Here is a 12,288-nt window from a genome sequence, read left to right on the forward strand (position 1 = left end):
TTGTTGAACCTCATCAGATTTCTTTTGACCCAATATTCCAATTCGTCTAGGTCATTCTGGACCCTATCCTTACCCTCCAGAGTATCTACCTCTCCCCACAGTTTAGTGTCATCTGCAAACTTGCTGAGGATGCAATTCATTCCATCATCCAGATCATTAATAAAGATGTTGAACAAAACCGGCTCCAGGACCAACCCCTGGGGCACTCCTCTTGATACCAGCTGCCAACCAGACATTGAGCCAGTGATCGCTACCCATTGAGCCCAACAATCTAGCCAGCTTTCTATCCACTGTGACAAAGTTCCTCCTCTGCCTTGGTGGGTCCTGCGCTTATTGGCAGATTTGCTCTCCTCAGAGGTTCACAGCACCCCTCAGTTTGGCCACTTTCGTGGCTCAAATCTGCCATTCACTCAGTTAGCCTCATCACTGGTCAGCATGGGGAAAAGAAAGAAGAACAATCCCCGCAGTCTCTGCTGATCCACCTAGTGGATCGGGGAACAAGCCAGAGACCTTCCCCTCTGGTGGAACCCATAGTCCAGGTCAACTCCTCCGGTATCAAGTAGGGAGTTGGGGGGATGGAGAGATGGGGAAATCCGGGCCCACCCTCTACTCCGGGTTCCAGCCCAGGGCCCTGTGGATTGCAGCTGTCTACTGTGGCTCCTGTAACAGCTGCGTGACAGTTATAACTCCCTGGGCTACTTCCCCATGGCCTCCTCCCAACACTTCCTTTATTCTCACCACAGGACCTTCCTCCTGATCTCTGATAATGCTTGTACTTCTCAGTCTTCCAGTAATACACCTTCTCACTCTCAGCTTCTTGCGCCTCTTGCTCCCAGCTACTTGCATGCACACCTCACTAACTGGAGTGACAGCCTTTTTAAACCAGGTGTCTTGATTAGCCTTAATTAATTCTAGGAGCTTCCCAATTGGCTACAGGTGTCCTAATTAGCCTGCCTGCCTTAATTAGTTCTAGAAAGTTCCTGAATGTTCTAGAATAGTCCCTGTTATCTTATCCGGGGAAAAGGGACCTGCTTAACCTGGAACTAATGTATCTACCTTCGACCACTCTCTTGTAGCCATCTGGCCTGACCCTGTCACACCACCTTATAGGCCATTCATCCAATCCATACTTCTTTAACTTGCTGGCAAGAATACTGTGGGAGACTTTGCTAAAGTCAAGATATATCACATCCACCACTTTCCCCATATCCACAGAGCCAGTTATCTCATCATAGAAGGCAATCAGGTTGGGCAGGCATGACTTGTCCTTGGTGAATCATGTTGACTGTTCCTGATCACCTTTCTCTCCTCCAAGTGCTTCAAAATGGATTCCTTGAGGACCTGCTCCATGATTTTGCTGGGGACTGAAGTGAGGCTGACCAGTCTGTAGTTCCCCAGGTTCTCTTTCTTCCCTTTTTAAAATATGGGTACTATATTTACCTTTTTCCAATCGTCCAGTACCTCCCCCGATCATATTGAATTTTCAAAGATAATGGTCAATGGCTCTGCAATCACATCAGCCAACTCCCTCAGCACCCTTTCTGGTTCCTTAAACAGCTGCTTTTATGACCCCTCCCTTAAGTGCCTGTGTAAACCTGAGTTGGGAACGCCTCATCACAAAGGGAGAAGGTAGTATTAATTGAAAGCAAACAGAGCCCTGCAAAGCAACAGAAAATCATCTTAAACCTCCATAGTACATCGTCTGCACCAACCACAATCACCTCCTAACATTAAAAGCACTGCACTCACAAGCATAGCAACAAATATTAGTGGCTTCCAGCTCCAATTGCTGCCTCAAGGCATCCCTGATCCTTATAGCCCCATGCTGTACCCCTCTAATAGCCCTGGTCTCTGGCTGTTCAAATTCAGCCTCTAGGTGCTGAGCCTCAATGGTCCAGCCCTGAGTGAAGCTTTCACCCTTCCCTTCACAAATATTATGGAGAGTACAGCACAAGGCTATGAGCATAGGAATATTGTCATCAGCCAGGTCCAGCTTCCCATATAGGCAGCACCAGTGGGCCTTTAAACAGCTAAATGAACACTCAATAGTCATTCTGCACTTGCTCAGCCTGTTGTTGAACCGCTCCTTGCTGCTGTCAAGGTGTCCCATGTATGGCTTCATAAGCTATGGCATTAAGGGGTAGGTGGGGTCTCCCAGGATCACAATGGGCATTTCAACTTCCCCTACTGTGATCTTCTGGTCCGTGAAGAAAGCCCCTGCTTGCAGCTTCATGAACAGGTCAGTGTTACGAAAGATGAGTGCATTATGCTTCTTCCCAGACCAGCTTGCGTTAATGTCAGTGAAATGCCCACGGTGATCCACAAGCGCCTGAAGAACCATAGAGAAATGCCCCTTCCAATTAATGTACTCAGTAGCTAGCTGGTCTGATGCCAGAATCGGAATATGCATGTTATCTATCACCCCTCTGCAGTTAGGGAAGCCCATTTGTGCAAAGCCATCCACAATGTCATGCACGTTTCCCAGAGTCTCGGTCTTTCGGAGCAGGATGCGATTAATGGCCCTGCATACTTCCGTCAAAATGAGTCTAATGGTTGACTTTCCTACTCTGAACTGGTTAGTGACCGATCAGTAACAGTCTGGAGTAGCAAGCTTCCACAGTGGAATCACCAGGCACTTCTCCAACAGAAGGGCAGCTCTCATTCTCGTGTCCTTGCGCCGCAGAGCTGGGGCGAGCTCATCACACAGTCCCATGAATGTGGCTTTCCTCATCTGAAAGTTCTGCAGCCACTGCTCATCATCCCAGACATGCATGACGATGTGATCCCACCACTCAGTGTTTGTTTCCTGAGCCCAAAAGCAGTGTTCCACTGTGGTCAGCACCTCCATGAATGCCATAAGCAATCAAGTGTCGTAGCTACTATGCATGGCGAGATCAATGTCACACTCCTCTTGCCTTTGTAGTTGAAGGAATAACTCCACTGCCACTCATGACATGTCAGTCAGAGTGAGCAGCATACTGGTCAACAGTTCAGGATCCATTCCTGCAGACCGACGAGGCAGAGCGCGCAGTTCATAAACAATTGAAAGATGGCGCCAAATGCAGATGGAAGCACAGGGATTGCTGGGATGCAAAGCAATGCATCACGGGGCATTGGGATAGGACCTAGGATGCCCTGCAATCCCCTCTGCTTCCCACAACTCTTAGTGGCAGAAGAGGAAGAGATGCTCTGTGGGATAACTGTCCAGAGCACACCGCTCCGAATACCGCTGCAAGTGTGAACACATTATTGCGCAGGCAGCTGACAGTGTGAACACATAACAGTGATTTCCCTTCGGCGCTCTCTGAGTCGCGCTGCAACTGCCAATGCTGTAACTCTGCCAGTGTAGACAAAGCCTAAGAAAGTAGCTCAGGCTATGCTGGGCAGAAGCCATAATGCCCATACCTCCAACCAAATATAAAAAAGAATCTTCATTCACATAAACTTCACCAGATCTGTGGTGCACAGTGAGTGAACTGGGCTACAGAGTCAGATATCAGGGGTAATCTGGACTGAGGTATTCTTCATGGCATGCAGCTATTTAACAGGGGCATGGTTAGTGACCTTCTGAAGATGTTGAGATGATGTGGTGAAACATATAGTAACATCACAGAGTTAAGCCATGACATAGTACTGGCCACGTTGCAGCAGATTGTGCATTAGGCACTGAAACATGGCCAGTGGAACATGTAGACCAAAGGGAGGTTATGGAACAGGTACAGTCCATAAGGCAACATTTTTTTTTTTTACTTTGGACTCTTGCAATAGAGGTATTTGCCAACATCCCTTAGTCAGATCAAAAGTTGTAATTTATCTAGTTTTACCTCAACTGCTGGCACTGGGTAGGCATCAAAAAGAGAGCTATTTCTGGCTTTTATTCTGAAATCAGAGAAAAAACTGAACACTCTGGTCTGGTTTTGGTGTCAAAACAATTAGTTTGCGCCATTCACTCTGTGATTCCTCTACTACACGAATTCAAGCATATTATCTAATTCTTGCATTAGTATCTCCCACATCCTTCCCAAGACACAGAACCCTCCTTTCTGAGCCCTGCTACCTGGCTTAATTTGGATGCAATACTCACTGAAATGAGTCTTCCCAGGTGCCGTCATGAAAACATCTCTAAAGCTGTTAAGAAAACTCCTGGCTTGTTCCACCGGCTTTCTAGATGGGTTTTCTAGCACCCCAACAGCATTAGACTCCTTACATGATATCTGGGGGCCTAAGTTTAGTTCCTGAGTCACAGGAGAACACCACCACTCCTCTGCTCTTCTGTGATTTCAGAGAGACTCAAAACATGAAGGTGGGAACAACACATCCCCTATTCTATAATCCTGACAAGGATTTCGCCCTCTAGAACAATGCAAGTATATACTGGGAATCCTGGGCAGGATCCACCTGAGATTTGTTAACTTGGAACATCTGCCCATATAGGCAGGTAGTAAATGCCTCGATAGCATTCATCACCATGTATTTTTGACAGGTTTCCAAGCCCCATTTTGGGCTTATGACCCACCCTCAATTGCCTTTCCGCTGGTGTCGAGGTTTGGTGCCATCAGCCATTTTGAAAAAGAAAACTTTTTTATTATGTTTTATGTTTGAATAGGGGGCTTGTTGAGTGCTTGTGTTTGGCCATGTTTAGAGAAAAAGATTGAAAGAATAGAAAGAGAGGACTTAAAGATTAAAAAAAAAGAAAGACGGTTAGGTTTAGAGGACAAAAGGAAAGAAAGGTTATTAAACAGAAGAAAGATTGTTTGGTTAGGTTTAGTAAGGAGAGAGAATTTCAAAAGCCTAGTTTGGCATGTTATTAAAGAATAGAAAGAGAGAACTTAAAGAAAAATAAAGTTTTGTTTTTAAAGGGTTAGCTTGAAAGAATAGAGGCAAGTTATTAAAGAAAAGAAAGATTTTTGGTTAGGTTTATTAAGGAGAGATGCTTTTTAAAGAATAGAAAGAGAGGAAAAAATAAGTACAGGGCAAAGAAAAAAAAGATTTTAGAGAATCAAAAAAAATAATAAAGCAATAAGAGAGTCTGTGTTACTGAACATATGCAGAGTGAAGCATTCTACCCCAGCAACTGTTGGTAGAGAAATGATAGGTGTTCCGGGTGATGAACCTTGGGAGCTATCCCCGCCTCACGGCGGAACGATCCAAAGCTGTTTTACAGCTATGTCACAAAATGTACTTTTTGAACCAATCCTTTCATACCAAGATTTTAAAACAAAAGCCTTTCAGAAACAGGCTATCACAGGGTGGATTATTTGAAAAACTCTAGCCAATGAACATTTGACCATGTGTATAAAACCACGTATTTTTGCGAACTGCAGTTTTAAAATTGGAAGCCCAGACACAATGGCCATGTCCTTTTACAAGACGTCTACCGATACCAAGAAGCCGGAAATGCCTATTGATGCAACAGCTCATGTTCAGAAGAGAAGACCCATTTACACTTATTTTGGTAAAGAGGCAGCGCCATTGCCAAACCTCATGTTTCATCCTGAAATTGAACCGAAGAAACAGGAAAACTTTATGGGATCACTGCCAGTTGTAAAAGAGGAAAAGGACTGCATGTGAAAAGATTTGTTGCCAGCTTTGGAGGAAGCAGACTCAAAGGTGGAGGTAAGGTACTCTTTAAAACAAATTGATGAAAAATTACAAGTATTGAATAAATATTTATGGTTAAATATATTTGTTTTTTATAGGTAGAAATGGAAGAAGAGTTTGTATATGAGGACATGGCAGCTAAGGGATCGTTGGAGGATAGCCATGTCAAGAACCAACCGAGAGACCCCGAGTCATGGAAAGACTGCAACACTGTTATGGTAAAAGCAAGTGAAAGTTTTACCAGTTGTGAAAAAATTCTTATATTTATCTGCTTAAAATGAATTTTTTTTTTTGTTTTTTTGGACAGATAACCAAGCCAGGGCCATACAGGATCACTGCGCTGGTGTGTGATGAGTGGCTGACAGAGCATGATCAGATAAAAGCAACTTAAATTATTTGAAAGAAAAGAAATATATCTATGTAAGGTGGGGGTTAAATGCTAGTATACGGATGTGATTAATCATAGGTTGATGAAAAGATGGAGTGCCTGGCTTTAAAAACAAAAAACTTTATTTTTCTTTAAGTTCTCTCTATTATTTAATAACATGCCAAACTCGGCCTTTAAAAGCATCTCTCCTTACTAAACCTAACCAAACATTATTTCATTTTGTCCTCTAAACCTAACCAAATATTTCTTTTTTTTTAATCTATTTTTTCAACCTTTGTCTCTAAACACGGCCAAACATAAGCCGCAACAAGGCCCCTATTCAAACATAAAAAATAATAATAAAAAAATCTTTTTCAAAATGGCCAACAGCACCAAACCTCAACACCCATGGAAATGGGAACAGATGGCAGGACATAAGCCCAAAATGGGGCATGGAGACCTGTTAAAAATATATGGTGATGAATGCTATCGAGGTATATACTACTTAGGCAATTGAACACTTTTCCATTGCTGTACTCATGTAATAAATCAATAGGTCTAGAAACAGACAGTACATGTTAGCAGCAAACTCAGCTGGTATCCCTCATATGTATCCCTGCTGCTCTACTACATCCTGCCCCAGGATACAGTGAGGTGGGAGAAAAAGGTAGGTCCTCTAGGCCTTCCTAGAAAAGCCCACTTGAACAGCCATCTTAGAAGCTAGAGAGACCTGTTTCTCCAAGGGCTAGAAGGTCTAGCAACAGCCAATCAGAGCCCAACAGGCTCAGATAAAAGCAGCTGCAGTCCCTTAGCAGGTCAGTTTTTGGGCAGGAGCAAGAGTTCTTCTTTGGCTGCAGGAGCTGCACAAATAAGTAAAACTTATGGTAGGCTGAACTCACAGAGAGATTGCAAAAAGAAAAGGAGTACTTGTGGCACCTTAGAGACTAACAAATTTATTAGAGCATAAGCTTTTGTGAGCTACAGCTCACTTCATCAGACAGAAGACCCTGAGGATGCTGGTGCTGAGCTAGGGCTGGAGATAAAAGGGCCTGGTAGGAAAAGGCCCAGACAAACAGTAGCAAAGAACTGCCCTACTGAGCAGTATGTGGCAGCTGTCTATAGAGTCCCTAGTTGTGACCCCTAGTAGGATACAGGGTGGGTTCCCCTACTGATCACAGTTAAAATGGTGTAAGCCCCAAGAAGGTGCAGGCTTTAGTTAGGAGCCTGAACAAAAAGCAGAATTTAAAGGGCTCATAGCTAGGACTGAAGATTCTAGGGAGGGCAAACAGATTGCTTCGTTATTGAACTCTGTACTACCTCAGAAGGGGTTCATTTGGACTTTGTGACTTGGGTGGAGAACTGAGCCACTGAGGTCCTGCCATCCAATGTTGACAACCTATATGGGGTGCCTGAAGTGTGAAGAGGATTGCAGTACCACACCCAGCTGCAAGGAGATGCTTAATGGGTAAGTGTTACCCTAATTGTCCCCATGGCATTTACTGAGTTGCTTTATCAGCTCTCTTCTTTGGTTCTTTCTGGGTCACTAAGCCTCCTCTTTGACTAGGCAACATTTCCTCCCAAGCTGTCCAGCACCAGTCCAGTGGAGATTAGCTCTTGAAATGGTTCCTTCACAATTCAGTTAGATAATGAATCTATGTACAGTGCTTTGAAGGTTAAATGGGCCATACAAGTACTAAGTATTATGTATAGCCAGGGTTAACACTGACTATATGGGTAATATCCGTGGTGCTCCTTAGAATCCAGAACTGTATTGATATACGTGCTCCTTTGAGATAAGAATCAACCAGACAATCCTAGTGTTCTATAACATGATTTTATTGGTTACCTAATGATACAGTTGTGCACTACTCAAATAAATTTGTTTACTACAGCAGAATGATTTCAGTCCCCCAGATCCAATTCCCACTAAAGATAACAAAGACTTCCTTTTATTTCAATAGGAGCTGGGTCAAACCCTTTTTCTTAAATGCAATCAAATTATTTTTTAAAACAGATTAATGCTATGTATGATCAGATCATATTAACTCAGGGCATTAAACTCTTTTCCTTTAGCTATGTTAATCTAGCCTTAACCCTCTGAAATACCATTTCAGGGCCTTCTGCAAATCATAGTCAAAGTAAGTCTTCCAGAGGCACTGTTTTATTAAGCTTTCCTGGCTCATCAGAGACTCATGTACCCAGAAGTTTAAAAACACACGTTACACAGACCACATGATGGTATAAGAGGACTTTCACCTGGAATGAACTAACCAAACTCTAAGTCTTAGAAAGGAAGAGAGGACTGCTTGTAAATGATCATCCTGGGAGTCAACAGTAATTAATTCACATCTACTGTCCTCTGTGGATTTCATAGTGCAAACCATAGTAATAGAAAGATGAGCCAGAGAGATTAGCATACATAGAACAAAAAGAATCAAGTATATGAGATTCAACATGAGAAACTACAAGAGGAGTGATCTGGGGGAAAATAATTTGAAACAGAGAGAGATGATGGGAAGCGGTTGAGTGGATGGGCAGCAAAATGGTCTTCTTGCTGCTGAATCTCATTGCAAGGTGTTGTGTCCCACTAAGTGCCCCCTCTACCAACAATTATCCTATGGCGTTGACACCCTCGCATCCCCAGTGGTCTCAATACCTGTGGGGGACCCATGCCTTATATTATCAATACCCTTTTCCACTCCAGGCATTAATATCCCCAGTTCTACACCCCATAGCATTGATTGTCTCCGTGCTTCCCAGTGGAAATGATCCCCCCCAGGGCACCCATGACATCAGTCCCTCCCACAGCTTTAATGCCCCCACACAGGGTACACTGATCTCTCCTGAGCCTCCACGGCAGTGATACCCACCCCCCACAGTGCTCCCTGCACTTTGGGGCTTTGATACCTCCTGGACTCCCTGCACCCTGTGGCATTAATAGCCCTGCAGCCCTCTTCCCTCTCCCAAGCATGACCTGTGGTAGTGAAACTCTCCAGTTGCCACCTGTGCTCTGCAGCAGCAGTAGTCCTACAAATAGCCCCACAGAGTCGATACTCCCTACTACGCTGCAGTGTCTATATCCCCCTTGCTTCCCACAGCATTGATAGCCCCTAGTGCTGCCCTCGGCATCAATTCCTCCCAAGTCTCCTGCTGTGACATATGCCATCGATACCCCAGTGCCCCACACACCCCATGAAACCAATACTCCCTATTATTTCTGCAGTGTCAATACCTCTCAGTACCCCTGGTACTCTATAGCATTGATTTCCCCTGTGCCCTTCACAGTCTCTAACTCTCATGGCTCCCCCATGCCTTGGGGTATCTATAACCCCCACCACAGACCCATGGCACTGATCCTCACCTGGGCCCATCTTGGGCCTTGAAGCCCTGAAAGCGTTGGGCTCTTCATGGCATCACAACCATCAGCTCTCCTGCATTCTGCCAGCCTCCAGTGCCCCCTGTGCTTTTATGGCATCAATTCCCTCCAGTACTCCCCGTTTCACCCTGCAGCACTGAGATCCCCCCGCCGCACATACCCATAGCATTGCCCCTTCCCAGTGCTCCCCGGACCCCGACATCCCCCAGTACCTCGCACTGTACTGTATATTTCCAGTTCTCCCCAAGCACCCTGTGGAACTGATGTGCCCCACAGCAGCCTGTGATGCTAGTATCCCCCAATGGCCCCTATGGTTCTATACATTCCCAGTGCTCCCCCTGCAACTAATATCCCCCTGCAGCACTGATATCCCCCAGTGCTCCCCCTGCACCCTCTGGCGCCGGTATCCCAACGGCAGACTGCGGCACTGATATCCCCCGAAACCTCCCCCAGTATTGCCCATACCTCGTGCCCCCCTCCGCCCTTTGGTAGCACTATCTCCCAATGCCCTCCATCCATAACCCCTGGTGCCCCCCTGTCCGGCATCCTGAAGAATTCCCAGTGTCCCCTGCAGCATTTATACCCCTGGTGCGCCCCATGCCCTGTGATAGCCCCCCCCCCCCCCCCCAGCCGGTCATCCAAGTGCTGCCCTATGCTCCCCAGAAACCCCGCCCCGTGTCTCGGGAATCGATACCCCGGCGCCCCTGAGCAGCCGATAAACCCCTGACCGCCATGCAGGCGATACCCCGAGCGCCCCTGACATCGATGCCCCCTGGGGGGGGGGACCACGCCCCTCCCCCACGCTCTCACCTGGCCTCCTGTGTGCCGGGGCCGCGCCCCCCTCCACGCGCCACGGCCCAGTCTCCGCTTCTCCCGGCGAGTTGATTCCGTTTGCCATGGAAACAGTTTCTAGCGCCCTGGGGGAAGCAGCCAATCAGGGCCGGGGCCGCGGGGCGCCGGCTCTTCTACCTAGCAACGAGCCGGCTGGTTCTGATTCGCTGCTCCCCGGGGCGGCCCGACGGGGCGGGGCAGGGAGTGACGGAGCGAGAGGCGGAGGCGGGGCCCGCGTTCTACGGGGGCTGGCAGGAGGCCGCCGCGGGGGGCGGGGCTGGCGTTGGCGCTGCCGCGGGGGCGCGGCCGTTACCGTCTTCACCTCCTCGCGCCGCGCCGCCGCCGCCGCCGCCCGCTCTGGGGGCGAAGCGAGGCCGGAGAAGGCAGCAGGGCGGGTGCTGGGGTAAGTGCGGGTAGCCTGGGCGACCCTCTCTCTTCCCGTTGGAGCTGCCGCCTCCGGGTGGAGGGGATCCACCGAGGTCAGAGCCCACAAACTACCCCCATGCAGGAGAGGACCGGGAAAGGGGGGAGGGACAGCACCCCAGTGTAGGGTGGGACCTGCAATGGAGGGTGGGGGGAATATTGTGCGGCTCCCCCCCCCCTCCTTAATCTGTGCTTGAAACGGAGTGTGTGGGGGAAAATATAGTTTGGTTCCCCCCCCTTCCACCCCTTCTTGCTGTGTGCCACGAGAATTGAGGGGAAGAATTGGGGGAGGGGGGTTCTCCTCTCCCCCCCCTTCCACCCCCTCTTGCTGTGTGCCACGAGAATTGAGGGGAAGAATTGGGGGAGGGGGGGTTCTCCTCTCCCCCCCTTCCACCTCCTCTTGCTGTGTGCCACGAGAATTGAGGGGAAGAATTGGGGGAGGGGGGTTCTCCTCTTCCCCCCCCCCCGTCTATAACTACAGTGGGGAAAGCTGTGTGGTGTGCATCTCCCCAGTGTAATTGAAATGGGGGGGAGATGTGGTGTGGTTTCCCCCTTAATCTGTAGCAGAAACGGAGTGGGAGAGAACTGCAGTGTGGTTTCTCTGCCCCTGACTGCATGCATCCGATGAAGTAAGCTGTAGCTCACAAAAGCTTATGCTCAAATAAATTTGTTAGTCTCTAAGGTGCCACAAGTCCTCCTTTTCTTTTTGCGAATACAGACTAACACGGCTGCTACTCTGAAACCTGCCCCTGACTGTAATTGAAGTGAAATGTGGGGAGTGTTCCTCCCATTTCCCCTGTATCTGGAGTGGGGGGGGGGGTTTGAAGTTGCTGTTTCGTTCCCCCACATCTGTACTTGAAAGTGTGTGTGTGTGTGTGTGTGTGTGTGTGTTGGGGAAATACGGTTTCAGTCCTGGATCAGAATGGAGTGAGGAGTACTTAGGGTTTCTCTGTTAGATCAGGACGAGACCTAATGTGGTAGCTTTGCCTGCTGCAGGGTTCTTAGCTTCCTCTGAAGCATCTGGTGCTGGCTGCTGCTGGAGGTGGGATACTGGACTATATGGAGCTTGAGTCTGATCCAATATGACAATTCCTAAACTACTCTGGAAGTTCATTCTATGGCTGGATCCCGTCAACCAAGAATGCACAGTCCTCAGTTCTTACACACATTGTCTTGGGCTTTGTCATTTGCATTGTCCATGCCTAGACTGAAACAGGGTCCCTAATGTAGTTACGGCAGGGGTGAGTAAACTTTTTGGGCCGAGGGCCACATCTGGGTGGGGAAATTGTATGCAGGGCTGGGGCAGAGGGTTGGGGTGCGGGAGGGAGTGCAGTGTGTGGGAAGGGATGTGGTGTGCAGAAACAGGCTCAGGGCAGGGGATTGGGGCAGAGGAGGGGTGTAGGGTGTTCGAGGGGGCTCAGGGAAGGGGGTTGAGGTGCAGGAGGGGTGTGGAGTGCAGGGCAGGGGTGCAGGAGGGGAGGGGATTCAGGGCAAGGAGTTGGGGTGCAGGGTGCAACAGGGGGCTCAGGGCAGGGGGTTGGGGGGCGGGGTGCAGGAGGGGTTTGGGCTCCAGCCCAGGGCCGCTTACCTAAAGTGGCTCCCTGCCTGCCTGCCCTGGCCCCACGCCACTCAGCGAAGCAGCCGTCACCACATCCATGCGCAGCCCCTGGGAGGTGGGGGTGTCACAGGG

The 12,288-nt window shown here is 48.3% G+C and overlaps 2 protein-coding genes across 4 annotated transcripts in view; one reads left to right on the forward strand and one right to left on the reverse strand.

Annotated features, from left to right (window-relative positions):
• Window positions 1-10,279, reverse strand: part of FBXO16 (F-box protein 16) — a 48,766-nt gene extending 38,487 nt beyond the window's left edge. Inside the window, exon 1 of one of the 2 annotated variants that reach the window (XM_038396185.2) lies at window positions 10,155-10,279. The gene's annotated coding sequence lies outside the window, so the exon portion shown is untranslated. The remainder of the gene's footprint in view (window positions 1-10,154) is intronic. The other variant, XM_038396184.2, reaches the window with a different exon arrangement.
• A 170-nt stretch (window positions 10,280-10,449) lies between these two features.
• FZD3 (frizzled class receptor 3) overlaps window positions 10,450-12,288 on the forward strand; it is a 107,269-nt gene continuing 105,430 nt past the window's right edge. For both annotated transcript variants that reach the window (XM_038396626.2, XM_038396623.2), the window contains exon 1: window positions 10,450-10,578. The gene's annotated coding sequence lies outside the window, so the exon portion shown is untranslated. The remainder of the gene's footprint in view (window positions 10,579-12,288) is intronic.

Source organism: Dermochelys coriacea, chromosome 3, assembly GCF_009764565.3.
Source record: "Dermochelys coriacea isolate rDerCor1 chromosome 3, rDerCor1.pri.v4, whole genome shotgun sequence".
Taxonomy (NCBI): Eukaryota; Metazoa; Chordata; order Testudines; family Dermochelyidae; genus Dermochelys; species Dermochelys coriacea.